Below are 19,724 nucleotides of genomic sequence, written 5' to 3'. Positions count from 1 at the left end.
AAAGTCAACACAAGTTAAGGAAAAACTTCACCTAGCATAAAAGAATCTAGTGCTTTCCCAGTGTACTTGATGAATAAACTCTCGTCAGGCTTCCAACCAGGTATGGGTATTGATTATAACTGACATTTCAATGACAAACACTGCCATCTTCATCAGGGATGATGGCTTGATGAAGATGGCAGACTTTGTCATTGAAACGTGGGTTATAATTGGTACCTGTACCTAGTTGGAAGCCTGAGAAGAGTTTATTTGTTTATCTAGCATATACTGAAGCTAACAAGAAAGTGAAGAGATTTGGAAGAAAGGATTAGAGAGTCTACATGGAAAACTTTGAAGAGGAGGCCAAAGCAGCAACCAATTAAGGTGATCAGGGAAATATAGACAAGATCTCAAAATTGGTATGTGGAAAGTTCCAGGCCAGATCCAGTGGTCCTATGTGAGATACGTATGGTCTACCTTGGGCAACTGAGAAAAAGGAAGAAGCATGTTGATCAGAGTATTTCAGAGAATTACTGAATAGACCATCAGCAAATGAAGAACTTGACATACAAGAGACAGCAGAGGACCTCAACATCAACACAGATCCACCAAAGAAAGAAGAGATTGTTGCTGTGATTAAGTCATTAAGGAACAGCAATTTGAACATTACAATTGTAATGTCTAGGGCATTACAATTTGAACACCAAACTGTTCAAAGCTGAACCAAAAGTTGCAGCAGCCATCCTCCAATCACTGTTTACTATAGTGTGAAAACAAGAACTGGACAAAGGAAGTTATTGTTAGGATCTCCAAGAAAGGAGCGCTAAGTGATTGCAACAACTGACATGACATCACACTTCTGTCAGTACCCAGCAAGTTTCTCACCAAAGTCATTGTCCAATGGATTACAGATGCTGTCGATGTGTGCTTGAGGAAAGAGCAAGTTGGCTTTAGAAGAAACGGGCTGTGTCAACCAGATCTTCACACTGTGTAACATCGTGGTGCAGTACACAGAGTGGCAAAGACAACCTCATATGAATTTCATGGACTTTGAAAAGGCTTTTGATAGCATCCACAGGGAGAGCCTCTGGCGAATCCTTAGATCATACAGGATCACTTCCAAAATTGTCCACCTTATCCAGAGTTTCTATGCTAATTTCACATGCACAGTTGGGAAACTGCAATTTGAGCTTTGAAGTCAAGACAGGAGTCAGGCAAGGCTGTGTAATGTCAGCAATATTATTTAACCTAGTGATTGGCTCAGTTCTGAGGAAAACAATGAAAGGTAAGCAGAGAGGCATTAGATGGACTCTATTCTCTACTTTAGAAGATCTTGACTTTGCAGATGATCTCGCAATATTATATATATAGGCATCCGTTAGACTCATGAGACCACGGATTTGCACCTTGGAAGGTTTCCATGGTGCAGGTCTGGGCAAGGTTGTATGGAAGACCAGCAGTTGCCCATGCTGCAAGTCTCCCCTCTCCACGCCACTGATGTTGTCCAAGGGAAGGGCATTAGGACCCGTACAGTTTGGCACCAGTGTCATCACAGAGCAATGTGCGGTTAAGTGCCTTGCTCAAGGACACACACGCTGCCTCAGCCAAGGCTTGAACTAGCGACCTTCAAATCATTAGACGAACGCCTTAACCACTCGGCCACACGCAATATTATTGCATACAAACATACATATCAGCACATGCAAGATAAGCCTCAACACCCATGTGCTTTTGGTGAACAGGTTGGATTCAGAGTCAGCTGGAGAACCCTCAATGTAGAGTCTCCTCCTCCCGTCAAGGCATATGGCATCGACTTACCATGCACCAGCAAGTTCAGCTACCTGGACAGTGTCATTCGGCGGGATGGTGGGATCAAGGACAACATCCAGTACAGACTCAGCAAAGCTAGAAACATCTTCAAATCAATGAGTAACATATGAGGATCAACCAAGTACAGCATCTGTGGCAAGGTGAAACTGTGCCAGAGCTGTGCTCTGTCCTCACTCTTGTACAAGTCAGAACACTGGTGCATGACAGAGAATGACTTTGCCAAAATGTCGTTGTTCTACACCATGAGTTCTTCTGAAAGACCTTCCATATTTTCTGGCCAAGAAAAATCTCCAATCATGCCCTATTCCTTCAGTGTCATCAAGAGGACATGGCCACAATCATCATAAGGAAACATTGGAGATAGATTGGGCATGAAAAAGGATGACAGCACTTCTTTGGACCTCTGAAGGGTGGAGGAAATGTGGGAGACCAAAGTCAACTTGACGCCATACCATAGAAGCAGACATAAGGGCCTTGAAACAGACATGGGGCACAATAGAGAAGATGGCCAAAGACGGACAGAGGTGGAGGACCTTCATTGCCGGCCTAAACATCAGTGATGTAACAGGCAGTAACTAACTAACTAACAATCTGCACAGTTTGTTGTCCTTTGCACAATGGTCGAACACCCAGTTGGTGTGGTCTTTGATTGGTTCTATTATGGTTATTATTTTGTTATGCATGATCTAGCACTTTATGTAAACAGCATCTCTAACAAATCTGTTTTTGAAGTATAATCACCCTTGTAATGTAAAGAACATGGCAGAGACAAGAGATCTGCAGATGCTGGAATGAGGAGTAACAAACAAGATGCTGGAGGAGTTCAAAGTATATTTATTGTCAAAATATGGTATGTATACATCATACAGACTTGAGATTCATCTTGTTACAGGCAGCCACAAAACAAAGAATCCCAAAGGAACCCATTAAAAAAGACCATCAAACACCCAATGTGCTGAAAGAAAAAACGTATATTATGCAGACAATAAAGCTATGGAAATAGCATTCAGAAGAGAAGTGAGTTCATAGGCATGAAGCCTGGAGCATCTGGAGCAGGGCACAGCCCCAGCCTCAGTTCATTGAAGAGCCGAGTAAATGTTGCCGAGCAAAACCAGCCTGACACTTGCCTCTTGTACCAATGTCTTTCCTTTCCAATCTATCTGGCTCAGCACTTAAATCATCCAAACATCGAGTCATTCTTTGTACTAGGATCCGAGCCCCGTCACCTCAATATGCTCCGGGCTTGGATCCCGCCATCACATTTCAGACTGTATCCAACCTTTCCAAATCAGCCTGGCACTTAGATTGATCAAATCTCACTCTCAGTTTAGGTGGACAGGCCTTGAATCTACTTCTAGTCCACTCTGACTTAGTTCCACTCCCATCACCCCAACTTTCCCTCAACCTCGCTCTGACTTTGCTCAAACGTGCCTCAATCTTGCGTTGACTTTGCCTCGCACTTGTACACTTCACCCTCGACTCAGCTTCACCTTTTTTTCACCTCTCATTTACCATAAATTTTACAAGAAAACGTGTTAGCAATATAAGTATTTAGTTGTATTCTTTGTTTTGTTTGCCACCAGTAGGTAGTTGCTGGGCATCGCCATCTTAAACTGCAATTAGTCGGGGAAAGCATCTGGGGGGCATGGGTCAGAGGGAATTGACAGTCAACATTTTGAATACAGACCCTTCATTGGAAATGAAAAACATAGGAAAGAAAGCTAATATAAGAAGATGAAGGGAAAGGATGGAGTACAAGCTGACAAGTGATAGGGGAATCCAGATGAGGAGGGATGATAGGCAAATGGAGGAGGGAAGAGTAGAAATAGCGATAGAGGTGATAGATGGAGATGATGGTTGCCAATGTTGGAATTCTGATAGGAAAGGAGAGTGGACCATGGAAGCAAATAAGGGAGCTGGAGTAAGCGTAAGGGAGCCGGGAGGGGAGGGGAGGCAGTGGCAGGAGTGTGTGGGTGATGGGGAATGGAGTTGATAGAAGAGGTTAAAGAAACTTGTTAGCCAGTTTTTGCACAGCAAATTACCCCAAGCAAAAATGTTTTGTAAAATAATGCAGTGAGACTTTTAACGTCACTGGAGTGTGTTTTTTAAACGTTCTCTAAAATCTTTGAAACAAACTATGATAATGATAATTTTTTTGGAGATATGCTGTATGATTTTTAACATGTTCATCAGAATGCTTATACTTCATCTGTGTAAAAAGTACAACCAGTCCAGGAAAATTCCTCACTAATGATTGTATGTCTACTCAGATTTCCATAACTAATATCTTGGCTTCTGGCTGAATTCACAATTTAGCATGCTATTAGTGTTTGCAGATTTATCAGGGGTTGCTTTTAGATTTATTCTAGGAATTCTTATCCTTATTTGGACTGCTAACTGAAGTGAAGAATACCTTATTTAGTTATAAATAGGGTGGACTGCTGAAATTTAAGTAAATTATACTACTCCCTCATCACTACCCAATCTCTCCCCATACCTATATTACACTGGAAAATCTGTCTAAGATTTGGGTGGGTTTAAAATAGAGTCTCAAGTCCAGAAATGGTTGATTGAACTGTCTCCAGATTGCTTCTGACCAGGTTATTGTAGCAGATTCATCTGAACCCGTCTGTGGTTTTGAACAATGCTAACTCAGAACTAAGACATTTATTAATAGGGACAGGTCATTCAGAATCAAGAAAGAATGTCAGTAGGTCAAGCATGCTCATGTCCATCTGTCCTTACTGGCATGATGACTGAGCCATGTTGTGGCCTGAATCTCATTCGCATCAAGATGGTGGTGAGTGAACTGAACCAGGTCACACATGATCTAGCTCTGTACCTGTATTTACAGACATTCCCCTCCCACATGCTAACACTTTAGCAGCCACTGTTCCTCTCACAGTATTGTTTACATTGCTGTCAGCCAAGTGGAGCCCGCTGCAAGTAGAGACAGGCTCCAGCGACAGTGAATCCGTAGACCCTGTCTCCAACTTGGCTCAGTTAATCTCTGAGGTGAAGGAGTGGGGCATGGGCTGACGGTCTGGAAATCACTTGTGCTTCAAGTTTCTTGTGACTACCTTGGTGATTTGAAATGTCTTTAATAAAGGTAGTTGATTTTGATTTAGCACAAGGACTGGCTCTTCTGTGCCAACCATGATTATTTTGCATCCAAAGTATGTTTTTTTTGGCATATGCCTGCGTGCATGCGCGTCTGTGTGTGTGCGCCTGCATGGTCCATGTGTGCATCTGTGATGATGTCTTTTTCATGGCTTTTTTTTTACAAGGCTCGGAGCAGGAGAGAGATACTGTGTGACGCGCCACTCCTCACGCAGACATTTTCGCAGTATTTTCCCTTTATTTTATGAGGTCGAGTTGCGATCTCGACACTCAACCTGGCACGGATGGAAAGCGTACTCGGGAGCGGACCTGACTAGTTTTGGACCCGGGAACCTCTGCTCCCGGGTCCGGCACCGATGTCATTACACCACCAGCCAGCCCAAAATATATGTTATTTATAATAAAAATATTTACAAGAATAAACCATGCAAAGCCTTCTCATTCTTAAACAATGTGTTTAGTGTTAAATTACATTGTTTAAATCCAGTAGCTCCGGTGACACTCATGTGGCAACGTGGGATGGTAGACCACTACAATAATTGAAGGGCCTCCTCTCTCAAGCCGGCCTCTATATTCCTCTTTAATGTACTATTGTATTTAAATCTGAAAAAATCATACAGTTAATAAACACTGAACATTCAAAAATTGCTGTTAATTAACAAAAAAAAACATACTGTAAGAAAGAAGGTACAGAAGCCTAAAGGCAAACATTCAATGATTCAGGAACAGCTGCTTCCCGTCTGCCCACAGATTTCTAGATGGACATTGGACCCATGAACACTACCTCAGTTGTTTTTTCTGTTTTTGTTCTAGTTTTAATTTAACTATTTAATATACACATATACTGTAATTTATTTATTTACTTTCTACATTACCATGCATTGCATTGTACTGCCCCTGCTAGGTAAACAAATTTCAAGACAATGCCAGTGATATTAAACCTGATTCTGAATCTGATAAATATACAGAAAAGTAAGAAAAAATTAGTAGTTTGCCAAACTTAGTGAATGCCAATGACCATATTCAAATACGTGAGGCCATTTTAGATGCATCAGATAGACCAGATGTGAAGTGTATTTGGCCATTTGCTATAACTTATCATGTTCATCAATGTAATGATAACTTCAGGGGTGGAATGACCTGCACCTGGTCTCCAGTGTACTGCTGCTGTCTATGGAATGTCCAGCAAGTTGTCAATGCAACACAGACCTTTGCTTGGGAGGAGTGGACATCACTGAGCTGATTAGCAGATTCACAGATAGACAAGGATCTGGTCCTGCTATAGAGATGAGGTGGGAATTCTGGGAGGGTCCTGTTCCTTCCTCCTTCATGTGCCCTAGCTCAGTTTTCTAGCAGTGTTCGATAGCCTCTTGGAAATGAGTCTTGGAGTATTCATATAAACTAATGGATGTGTGTGGTGGGTGACGGACTATCTTTCTAGCCTTGGTAAGTTTCAGTAAATTTCTGTCTGTGACAAAGACCACTATATTTCATGGTAATGTTCACGAATGATGGCTCTTCACCCACATGAGGAAAAAGCTTTGAGTTTTTGAGTTAGCAGCACACAAGAGTTGCTCCAATGTGAGGCAGAGTAAGGCTCTCTTGAGGGAGGGAATTCTACTTTGTTTTCTTCTGGGGTTATATCAATTTTTTTCATTCATATTAAATTCCAGACATAGATAGAAAGATAAGAATTTAATGTCCACCATGAATTGCCATTGTACTAACTGACTTCCTTGGCCAGTTCAGTGGGAATTTAAGAGTAATTCATATGGAGTGTGGTTTGGAGTTGCATGTAATCCAGACTGATCGAAGAGGATGAATTTCCTTTCCTCTCCTGAGGGATATGAGTGAATCACTTTCTGAAATCCAGTTTTGAAGCCAGCATTACAAAGACACTTGGTTTGTTGTATACAAATTCCCAATTATGAATTATGTCTATATTCCACAGACACTGTGGTGAGATTTGAACTCAGGTCACCAAATTGTTATTCAGTGCTTTTGGAATACTAATATAAACAGACAATACTTGAAACACCCAGTGAGCCAGGCGGGATCTGTGCAAACTGGAACAAAATTTGCATCACAGGTCAAAGGGCTTTTATTGGAGTTGGGGATTAAGACAACAGCTTTGCTTCAGAGAGCACCATATGAGATCATTCTTCCTCTTGGCCCTCGGGTTCTATGAGTCAACCTAAAGCCGAGGAAGTAATCTTGTAAACTTTGACTTGTAAATCTTGTACATCTTATTTTTAAAATTACTTATTTTTATACTTTTTTACTTCTCTTCTAATATTTGTGTGTCAGTGCACTTGTAATGCTACTGTGACACTGTGATTTCCTTTGGGATCAATAAAGCATCTACCGACCTACCTAAAGAAAAAAAAAAGATAGTTTTAAGTCATGGAGTCATACAGCACAGAAAGAAGCCTTTCAGTTTAGCTGCTGACCTATCCTCCCATCAACACTAACTCCATTTGCCTGCATTAGGACTGTGTCTTTCTTTGCCTGCATGCCCCTGTGTCACATCTATCACCTCACTCAGTAACTGAACTCCACATGTGACTCTCTACAATTTTTACATAAACAGCATCCTACCCTTTCGCATGCCAGCTTTTATGGTAACTGCTCTGCCCAGGACAGTAAGAAATTGCAGGATTGTGAAGGTAGCCAGTCTATCATGCAAAGCAGCTTCACACTGCCTCAGGATAGCAGCCAATAGAATCAAGGATCACTATGACCCTGGACCTCTCTCCCATTAGGCAGAGGATATAAAAAAGTCTGCTCACAACACGCTGGAGGAACTCAGCAGGTCGGGATATGAAGAGTTCCGGCCCAAAACGTTGACTGATCGTTTCCACGGATACTGCCTGACCTGCTGAGTTCCTCTAACGTGTTGTGAGTGTTGCTTTGACCCCAGCATCTGCAGATTATTTTGTATAAAAAAGCCTGAAAGCATGTACTATCAGACTGAAAGACAGATTATATTAAACACTCCCTTTGTACAATAATATGGATAATTTTCCTTGCAATTTACCCCAGGATAGCCTTGCACCTTATTGTCTGCCTGCACTGCACTTTCTCTGTAACACTGTATTCTGCATTCTGCTATTCCTTTTTGTATACCTTGATGTACTTATGTATGGAACGATTTGTCTGGATGGCAGTCAGGCAAACTTTTCGCTGCATCTTGGTATACGTGACAAAAATAAACTAACACCAAAAATTCAAGCTTGTTTAATGTTAGATCCAGTATACAAGTGTAAAGGAGAACAAAATAATTGTTACTGTGGATCTGATACAGCATTAAAAAAACACACAAGATAAAGAACACAATAATAATCATAAAAAACACAACAAATATAAATACATAAGATGGTTTATATACGTAGATTGATTGAATGTCCATAAATTGGTGCTAGGCTATAATTAAGGTGCCTGACAGGAAATAATAAAGTAGTAGTGGAGCTAGTGGGTGGAGGTGTTGATCAGCCTTACTGCTTGGAGAAAGTAACTGTTTTTGAGTCTGGTGGTCCTTGCATGGATGTCATGTGGCCTCCTCCCTGATGGGAGTGGGACAAACAGTCCATGCGCAGGATGGGTGGGATCCTTCAGGATGTTGCTGGACCTTTTCCAGAATCTTTCTAGATATCTATATCCTTGATGGCTGGTAGGTTGGTGCTGGAGATGCGTTGGGCAGTTCTGACAACCCATTGCAGAGCCTTCGGTCTGCTGCAGTGCAGGTTCTGCACCACACAGTGCTGCAGTTTGTCAGGGTGCTTTCTGCTGCACATCTGTAGAATGATGTAAGTATGGATGTACAAAGTCTGATTGTTTTCAAATTTTTCAGTATTACTCTGACAAATCAACCCTCTGCTTTTCTGACCCTACAGAAGTAATGTCAATTGAATAGGAATCCTCAGTCAAAGTCCTATAAAAGGGAAAACTAAATAGTTTCAATAATAGAATAGCCTATTAAGGCAGCACGTTCCATTATTGAACAGGTCAACATGGACTCATCGGGCTGTTTTCATGCTGTATATTTCCATCACACTTTAATTATTTATTTTACTTCACTGTTTCAACATTCTTGATACTTCAATGTAATTTAAGTCATTTTTTAAAATCTATTTTGTAATTATTTAAATAAACTCTAACTAGTGCCACGGTAGTGTGATGGTTAGCATGACACTATTACAGCTCGGGGCATTTGGAGTTCACCATGAGTAAGGAGTTTGTATGTTCTCCCTGTGACTGCGTGGGTTTCCTCCTGGTGCTCCGGTTTCCTCCCACAGTCTGAAGACGTACCAGTTAGCAGGTTAATTGGTCATTGTAAATTATCTTCAATTAAGCTAACGTTAAGTCGGTGGGTTGCTGGGCCGTACCGCTCGTTAGGCTGGAAGGGCCTGTTCCATGCTCCAAGTAAATCAGAGATATTTACTAACTATTAAAAATTCTTGATAGATGGCAAGGGTCCACTCCACCCTTGCTTTCTGGAGGAATTCTAGGGAAGAGCCTTGGTAGTTTGCTGCCTGATGCCTTCCTACTGCTTAGTGTTTCCACTACTCTGACGCTGAGATGTCAACTGCACTTAAGTTAGGAAAATAAGGGTGAGTGGGCATCAGGCTGGGGAGGAAGAAGTGACCTGCCATGGTTCAGCCACTCAGCAAGTTGGATTAATTACCTTCCTGATGCACCCTCCTCAGGATGTAGTCACTTGCTCCAGAATAAGTTAACAGTGTCCACCAAATCTCTCCCTTTCCCAGTGTAAAGTGCCTCCTGCTTCAAATTATCCACCATTGTCACTGTACCAAAAAGGACCAAGGAAACATGCCTGAATGACTGGTGTCCTGTCGCACTCACCTCAATAATAAGCAAATGCTTTGAGAGGCTGGTCAAGGATTACATCTGCAGCTTACTACCACCCAAACTGGACCCCCTACAAGTCACCAACCAATCAACAGATGACACAATAGCCACTGCTCTACATACTGTCCTTACACATCTGGAGAAGAAGGATGCTTATGTGAGAATGCAGTTCTTGGACTACAGTACAGCATTCAACACCATAGTTCCATCCAGGTTCGACAAGAAGCTCAGAGACCTCGGCCTTGACCCTGCCTTGTGCAGCTGGATCCTGGACTTCCTGTCAGAACGCCAGCAGGTTGTAAGAGTGGGCTCCCTCACTTCCAGCCGTCTGACTCTCAATACAGGAGCCCCTCAGGGCTGTGTACTGAGTCCCCTCCTTTACTCCCTGTACACCCATTACTGTATCACCATCCACGACTCCAATCTGCTAATTAAATTTGCCGATGACACTGCATTGATTGGTCTTATCTCAAACAATAGTGAGGTGGCCTACAGGGAAGAAGTCATTTCTCTGACACAGTGGTGTCAAGAAAACAACCTCTTCCTCAATGTTGCAAAAACAAAGGAGCTGGCTGTGGATTACAGGAGGAATGGACACGGGCTAACCCCTATTGACATCAACGGGTCTGGGTTGAGAGGATAAAAAGCTTTAAGTTCCTTGGCATCCACATCACCAAGGACTTCACATGGTCTGTACACACCAGCTGTGTGGTGGAAAGAGCACAACAGCACCTCTTTCACCTCAGATGGTTGAGGAAGTTTAGCATGGGCCCCCAAATCTTAAGAACCTTCTACAGGGGTACAAGTGAGGACACCCTGACTGGCTGCATCACTGCCTGGTATGGGAAATGTACCTCCCTTAATCGCAGGACTCTGCAGAGAGTGGTGCCGACAACCCAACCCATCCGTAATTGTGACCTTCCCATAGTAGGACAGGTGTGTAAAAAGGACCCGTCGGACCATTGGGGACCCAAGCCATCCCAACCACAATCTATTCCAGCTGCTAATATCCAGGAAATGGTACCGCAGCATAAAAGCCAGGACCAACAGGTTCCAGGACAACAACTTCCACCCAGCCTCACGTATGTGAAGGATATAAGAAATAAAGTCAACTCAATTTAATTCAAAATATGCTATGATGTGAAATTCAATAGATGAGATATGCTCTCCTTGGAAATGAGTATGATAAGGGGAAGAATGAACTTGATAGAAGAGGAGACAATTATGGAGGGCACAGATGAGGTAGATAGAAAGAAGTTCCACTTATAGAGTTGTCCATAACTAGAAGGCATAGGTATAAGTTAAGGGCAGGGAATTCAGTGGGGATCTGAGGAAGATCTTTTTCATTCAGAGGATGCTTGAAATCTGGAGTACACTGCCTGGAGGCAGAGATTCTCCCAGCATTTAAGTACTTAGATGTGCATTTGAATCACTAAAGCACTGTAGGCTTTGGACCAAGCACTGGTAAATAGGCACAAAATGAAGGAGGATCTCAGCAGGCCAGGCAGTATCTATGGAAAAGAGTAAACAGTTGACGTTTTGGGCTAAGACCTTTCATCAGGGCTGAAAAAAAGTTGAGAAGTTAAAGCAAGAAGGTTGGGGAAGAGAGGTAGAAGTACAAGGTGGTAGGTGATAGGTGAAACAGGGAGAGGGGGAAGGGTGAAGTAAAGAGCTGGGAAGTTGATAATGATGAAGGGCTGGAGAAGGGAGAATCTGATAGGAGATGATGGAAGACCATGGAAGGAAGTGAAAGAGAGAGCACCAGAAAGAGGTAATGGACAGGTAAAGAGATAGGGTGAGAGAGGGAAATAGGAATGGGAATGGTGAAGGGGGGGGGGGCTATTAGTAGAAGTTCGAGAAATTGCTGTTCATGCCATCCATTTGGAGGCTACCCAGACAGTATATAAAGTGTTGCTCCTCCAATCTGAGTGTGGCTTCATTGCAGCAGTACAGGAAGCCATGGGTTGGCATATCAGAATGGGAGTGGGAAGTACAGTTGAAATGGGTGGCCACCTGGAGATTCCACTTTTTCTGGTAGGTGCTCGGTGAAGCGGTCTCCCAATGTACATCCAGTCCCACTGATATACAAGAGGTCACACTGAGAACACTGGATACAGTAGATGACCCCAACATCTCACAGGTGAAGTGTTGCCTCACCTGGACGGACTGCTTGGGGCCCTGAATAGGAGTGAGGAAGGAGGTGTATGGGCAGGTATGGCACTTGTTCCGCTTGCAAGGATAAGTACCAGGAGGGAGATCAATGGGAAGGAATTAATGTACAAGGGAGTCGTGCAGGGAGCGATCCCTGCAGAAAGCGAAAAGTGGGGAGAGAGGGAAAGATGTACCTGGTGGTGGGATCCTGTTGGAGATGGCAGAAGTTATGGAGGATTATGTGCTGGACAAGGAGGCTACTGGAGTAATAGGTGAGGACAAGAGGAACCCTATCCCTGGTAGGGTGGCAGGAGGATAGAGTGAGGGCAGACATGCATGAAATGGAAGAGATGTGGGTGAGGGCAGCATTGATGGTGGAGGAAGGAAAGCCCCTTTCATTGAAGAAGACACCTCATTAGTTCTGAAATGAAAAGCCTCATCCGGAGAGAAGATGCAATGGAGATGGAGGAACTGAAAGAAGGAGATGGTATTTTTATAAGTGACAGGGTGGGAAGAGGTATAGTCCAGGTATCTTTGAGAAGCAGTGGGGTTATAAAAGATATCAATAGATAAGCTGTTTCGAGAGATAGAGGCAGAGAGATCAAGAAAGAGGAGGGAGGTGTTTGAAATGGACCAGGTAAATTAGATTAGATTAGATTATGAGGACACGCAGTCCTCTTTCATTGTCATTTAGTAATGCATGCATTAAGAGATGATACAATGTTCCTCCAGTATGATATCATAGAAATGCAAGACAGACCAAGACTGAAAAACTGACAAAAACCACATAATTATAACATATAGTTACAACAGTGCAAAACAATACCATAATTTGATAAAGAACAGACCATGGGCACTGTAAAAAAAAGTCTCAAAGTCTCTCGAAAGTCCCATCATCTCACGCAGACGGTAGAAGGAAGAAAACTCTCCCTGCCATAAACCTCCAGCGCTGCAATCTTGCCGATGCAGCACCCAACCACAGCCAACTCTTGAGTCCGTCCGAAAACTTTGAGCCTCCGACCAGCCCTTCAACACCGAGCACCATCTCTGCCGATCGCTTCGACCCCGGCCCTGGCTGCTAAGCAACAGGCAAAGCTGAGGATATGGGGCCTTCCCCTCCGGAGATTCTCGATTGCACAGTAGCAGCGGCAGTGAAGCGGGCATTTCAGAAGTTTGAGGGCAGGGAGGAACTTGAAGGCAAAGTTGATGAAGACCATGAGCTCAGTGTGGGTGCAGGAAACATCACCAATGCAGTAGTCAATGTAGCATAAGAAAATTTGGGGAGTGATACTGGTGTAGGCTTGGAACATGGACTGGTCCACATAGCCGACAACAAGGCAAGCATAGCTGGGACTCATGTGAGTGCCCATGGCTACACCTTTGGTTTAGAGGAAGTGGGAGGGGCTGAAGAAGAAATTATTGAATGTGAGGACCAGTTCCACCAAATGGAGGAGAAGTGGTGGTAGAGTGAAACAGTTTGGGTCTGTTATCTAGAAAGAAGATCCTCCTGATGGGGGATGGAGGTGTATAGCAACTGGACATCCATGTTGAAAATGGGATGATCGGGGCCAAGGAACTTGAAGTCATTAAAAAGATCCAGAGCATGTGAAGTGTCATGGATGTAGGTAGAAAGGGACTGAAGGGGGATAAAACAGAGTCAAGGTATGCAGATATAAAAGTTCAATGGGGCAGGAACAAGCAGAAACAACGGGCCTACCTGGACAGGCAAGTTTGTGGATCTTGGGTAGTTTCCTGGTGTAGCCTGTGTATCAGTGAAACCCAACATGAATTGAGAGACTGTTTCACCAAGCATCCGCACTCTGTCCACCAGAAAAAGCAACATCTTATATTCCGTTTGGGGTGCATCCAACTTGATGGCAGTAACATCAATTTCTCAAACTACCAGTAATTGCCCTCCCTCTCCTTCACCATTCCCATTCCTATTTCCTTCTCTCACTTTATCTCCTTACCTGCCCACCACCGCCCTCTGGATCTTCCCTTCTCTAACTCTTTATCTCTTCCACACATCAACTTCCCAGCTCGTCACTTCACCCTTCGCCCTCTCCTGCTTTCCTTGAACTTCGTCCTCCTGTCCCCTCACCTTCTTGCTGTAACTTGTCATCTTTTTTTTCCAGTCCCAATAGGGTTCGGCTTCAAACATCAACTATTTACTCTTTTCCATAGATGCTGCCTGGCCTGCTGGGTTCCTCCAACATTTTGTTTGTGTTGCCTTGGATTTCCAACATCTGCAGATTTTCTCGTCTTACTGGTAAATGGAATTGGAATAGATAGTTGTTAGATAGTCAACATGAGCATGATGGGCCAAAGGGCCTGTTTCTATATGACTATGATTTACCAGTGATAGTTTTCACTCAGCTCACAGCAGTAACAGTTCTTGAAGATGCACTCTCATTCATCAATACCACAACTTCCTGCAGCAAATAATGGACTGAAAAATCTTTGGAATATTTTTAGCAATAATAAACAGGTTGTAACGTAGGTTCAAAGAAGTATAAGTTTTGTATCGATGTACGGATATGACGATATAAGATAACTATCATAGTGAAACTGAGGCCTGTTTTCTACCTCTATATTACCAACACATTAATTTTACGCACTTTCTCTAACCAGCCTACCAGTCCCAGAAAATCTCATTTCTTTCTTTGATGGTTTAAAAAGGATGCTTGAATTGGGGAGACTTGTCCTGGAAATATTTCTCAATTATGTTGAAGTTCACCCAGGGACACAGGAAATCAAATAATTGCATCAAGCTGTCAAACATCCACAGAATACAAAACAGAAAGGATATTTGCTGGACGGTGCAATCCTTTGAAGATCAGATCTGCCCTCTTGGACTTCAATATATCTAGCATCAGTATCAGCCATACGTCTATGTAAAATCACAATTGTGGCTTTGTGATTAACAGGCATGACCAAAGTAAATTATCTCATCATTTTATTGTAACAACAAAGAGGCTGTTCCTATGCAATTGTTCATAAGCCACTTCTGAGTCATGGATCATTTCTCTAGCTGAGCCTGGCTTTTAACCCTCTACAGGCAAGAACAAAAAGGAAAAGAAGAGATGCCTTTGATATAATGCACCAGAATGAAGATGGATTACTTGAAAACCAGCCCAATTACCTCACATTATACAGACATACATAATCATCCAACAGTATGAGCTAAAAAGAGCAGATGGCCCAACAAACTTGCCCAGTCTTCTTATCTACCTGAAGCCCTTTGATCATCCATAAGAAACCAAATCCCAGAGGAGATAACTGGAGGCTTGCAAGGAACTGTCATGAGTTCTGTGGCTTGCCATACAGCGTTGAACTTCTTGGGTTCTTGTGCACCTACATTTACTAATGGTTATCTTAACTAGAGCCATTAAGTGTCACGACCACGGACTTGATAGCAGATTCAGCAATTGCGCTCGTGAATGTATGTGTCAGCTAATTATTATTTCATTATGGCGGCATTTAACTCCCTTCTTTTCAGTGTAGTGCTTGTCAAGACTTGAGCAAAGCACAGCAACATTACGCTGCATGCCTGCATTCAGCCTTTCCTGAGGAAGTGGACTGTCGAGTCGACTGTCGCTGAAGACTAGCGGCATTCATTTTATATTTAGCTATTCCTTTCATCCGCAGTGTCGGCATCTAGTTTTCCATTTGAGAGTTTTAGTTAACGGCCCTGCTTGGCCTAGCATTTATTGTTTTCTTTTCCCTCTGCTTTGTTCACATTAAATGCTGTGAACTATCAACCTACTTCAGTGTCTCTGTCTCTGAACTTGGGCTATATCTGAACGTAGTGTCAGCAATTCTTGATCACGCAAAGGTGGACCCAGCAAAGAGAGAACAGCTGACCTTGGCCCTGATTCTTTGGTGAGGTAGAGGACAAGCTACAGGCAATTGAATCAGCTCTGGGTGAAGTTACTGAAGCAATGAGGCAGGTAACCTTGTTTAAGGGCTCACCTCAGACAATCAGAGTCAGATGTCTGCAATTTCCACTCTCATGGCCGCCATCCACAAACTCACTGTGGACAGCCAGCATCAGCCGACAGCCATTAGCGTTCTCATCAACACAATTCAGCAGCATCTGGCCAACCAGTCCCACTCCCAGCATCTTGCAGACTGTCCTTTTCTGCGAACCCAACAATCTCTGCCACTAATGCTCCCATTCACGTGCTCGGACCAGAACTGACTCATGCTTTCAGACCACTACAGATTCCCTTGTCTGTACAAGAACCGATTACCCCAGCACTAGGCAGATACTCTGGTGATGCCAATAGCTACAGGAATTTTGTTGCCCAATGCAAATTGACATACCATGCCCAGCCTGTTTGTTTTGGTGATGATGCGTGAAAACTGACGTACATGGTCAGTCTCCTAGATGGACCTCCACTCAGCCTGTTCAACACGTTATGGGAGCAAGGATATCCCATAGCCCAGTGGGTCTGACATTTTGTTGCAGAGTTAAGGAGAGTTTTTGACCTTCCAGTATGGGGTAAGGAGGCTGCCCTCTGACCCCTGGACCTGCACCAAGTCAGAGGAATGGTGAATTCTGCACACTTGCAGTAGAGGCGGGTTGGAATGAGAGATCACTCATCGCTGCCTTCCAGCGTGGACTTATCACAGGGGTCCGGCACAAGATCACTGTCCATGATGAGCAGGTTAGTGTGGATGACCTGATTAATCTGGCTATTCGAGTTGACAACCGGGTAACTGAGTGGTGCAGGGAAAGGATGTCTCAAGCTTCCTATCTCCATCTGATCACCGTCTTTCCTTGCCCTCTCTCCTTCCCTCACAACCCAGCACCCAGCCCACGGAGGAGCCTATGCAAGTGGGGCGCATACACCTGTCTCAGGAGGAACGAGAGCAGCGCCGGAGAACAGGTTCCTGCCTCTATTCTAGTGATCCAGGACACTTCTGGGCGGCATGTCCCAAGCATCCAATAAAAGAGGATATCTGTCAGCAGGGAGAAGAGTCCTGATGGGTCAGTCCTCTCTTCAGTCAGCTTCCACTAATAGTGTAGTGCTTGCTGTTTCCTTATCGTGGGTGTCATAGACCCATGACTTAAGGCGTTTATCAACTCAGGTGCAGCCAGGAATCTCATGGACATCTCCCTAGCTCAAAGACAGGAATTAAGAGAAAAGATCAATGTCAAGGCCCTGGATGGTCGACCTCCGGGCACCGGCCAGATCCACCTTTCTGGCAAACCCCTCAAACTTGTGCTCGAAGGCAACCATAGTGAAGAGCTCTCCTATCTGGTTGATTTCGCCTGAACAGCCGCTAATGCTTGGTCTCTCCTGGTTATCCCGACATAAACCATGGATTGACTGGTCTCTTAAAGTATTGCAAGAGTGGGGACCAGCATGTCTGCCTACCTGTCTGGGTCCAGCTCAAGCTCCGTTCCATGAATCCTCTCCTGCGTCAGCTAAAGATGTGGATGTATCTGGGATTCTGGCTGAATATGTGGATCTTCTTAAGATCTTCAGTAAAAGGAAGGCCACCTCCCTACCTCCACACTGGCCATAGACATCCTACCTGGCACTAGTCCTCCCCAGGACTGGCTCTTTTCTCTTTCATCCTGAAATGGTGGCCGTGGAGGAATACATCAAGGAGGCATTGGTCATGGGGTTTATCAGTCTATCAACCTCACTGGCAAGAGCAGGCTTCTTTTTTGTGAGTAAAAGAGATGGCAAGATCCATCCCTGCATCAATTATCAATCCATGAACAACATCACTGTGAAGAACCACTAACCTCTTTCCCTGCTGGCATCTGTGTTTGAACATCTCCAGGAAGTAACCATATGTTCCAAAATTGGTCTGTACAATGCTTACAATCTGGTTCGTATGAAAGAAGGGAATGAGTGGAGGACAGTTTTGAATACCTCTAATGACCACTGTGAGTACTTGATGATGCCTTTTGGTCTGGCCAACGGCCCCGCTGTTTCCAGGCCTCAGTTAAAGATGTGCTCAGGGACATGTTGAACCATTATGTTCTTGTGTGTTTAGACGACATCCTTATCTATTCCTGCTCTCATCAGGAACACATCCAGAATATTGGAATGTTTTTCAGACAGCTCATTGAAAATAACCTGTACGTCAAGCCCAAGAAGTGTGAGTTCTATAAAGGCAAGGTGTTGATTTTGGGCTATATACTTACCCCATCCAGTTTTCAAATGGAACCTAGTAAAGTTCAGCAAGTTACAGAGTGGCCCAAACTATCTACAGTCACAAGTATGGTGCTTCATGGGGTTTGCAAACTTTTATTGCCGCTTCATCCAGAATTTCGACTCTATCGCTGCTGCCATAAATGCATTCACCAGGAAGATGTTGAAAAGATTTCATTGGACGGACGATGCAAAACAAGCATTTTTGGAGCTAAAGAGACATTTCGCTACTGTTCTAGTGCTGCAACACCCAGACCCATCTTGGCCATTTATCGTCGAGGTGGATGCATTTGATGTTGGCATTGGAGCTGTCAGTGGATAGCCGGCTGAACCCCTGTGCCTTTCTTTTCCATCGCTTGACTCTGGCCGAGAGGAATTAAGATGATGGGAATATGGAACTCCTGGCTGTCCAAGAGGCCCTGGAGGAATGGCAACACTGGCTGGAGGGGGAAGAGCATCCTTTCTTGGTCTGGACAGATCACAAGAATCCCTCCTACATTCAGAATGCAAAGACACTCAACGCTTGCTAAACCCAGTGGGCTCTCTTCTTCACCTGATTTAATTTCATCTTCACCAGCAAGAATATCAAGGCCAACATTCTCTCCCAGCAATTCAACGGATCTCTGGACAATTCTGATCCAGAATCCATTCTTCCTCGCTCATGTATTGCAACTCCAGTTATCTGGGGAATAGAGGCAGAGGTGAGAGATGCCCAAAAGTCAGACCCAGGTGGGAGACCTCCCAACCAGATGTTTGTGCCTGTTGCAGTGTGCTCCGTAATGTTGGAAAGGTGGCCACTCCTGCTGTCTGGCTGACCATCTGGGTATTCAATGGACCCAGGAATTTATAAAGAGACTATTTTGGTGGCCATCTATGTCCCAGGGTATCCACAACTTTGTATCTCCCTGTCCCACCTGCTCTCAAAACAAGACATAACACCAGCATCCTGCAGGTCTGTTATGTATGCTGCCTGTGCCCCACCACCCTTGGTCCCACCTCTCAGTGGACTTCATCATTGGGCTGCTGCCCATCTAATGGAAACTTTACCATTTGGTTGTTATGGATCAATTTTCCAAGGCTCCCCACTTCTTTGTCTACCTAAGCTCCCGTCAGCTCATGAGACTGCCAACATGGTTCAACATGTGTTCAGTCTCCATGGATTCCCTCAAGACATAGAGTCTGATCGTGGACCACAGTTTCCTTCCCGCTTTTGGAAGGCTTTCTTCTCTCTTGTAGGAGTCATGGCCAGCTTCTTGTCTGCTTTCCAAACCCAATCCAATGGGAAGAAGGAGATGGAGACAACCCTGCGTTGCCAAACCTAAGTCTGGCAGTGGACACAATCTATAGGAGAGAGCCCCCTTTGAATACCAGAAGAGATTCCAGCCACTGCTTTTTTCCTGACTAAGCGATTGATGTTGGAGTTCCGGCTGCTGAACAGTTGATCCAGTGCTACAAGCACAACTGGAAACAAGCCAGGGTTGATCAGCTCCATTGACAAGTAAGGCCATTCAAACCAGGAGAAGAGGCCTGCTTGGCATCAAAGGATCTTCGCCTGAAAGTCGAGAACCGTAAATTGGCTCTATGTTACATGCGACCATTCGT

The sequence above is a fragment of the Mobula birostris genome, chromosome 7 (assembly GCF_030028105.1).
Source record: "Mobula birostris isolate sMobBir1 chromosome 7, sMobBir1.hap1, whole genome shotgun sequence".
NCBI classification, from domain to species: domain Eukaryota; kingdom Metazoa; phylum Chordata; class Chondrichthyes; order Myliobatiformes; family Myliobatidae; genus Mobula; species Mobula birostris.
This window is presented reverse-complemented; position numbering follows the sequence as displayed.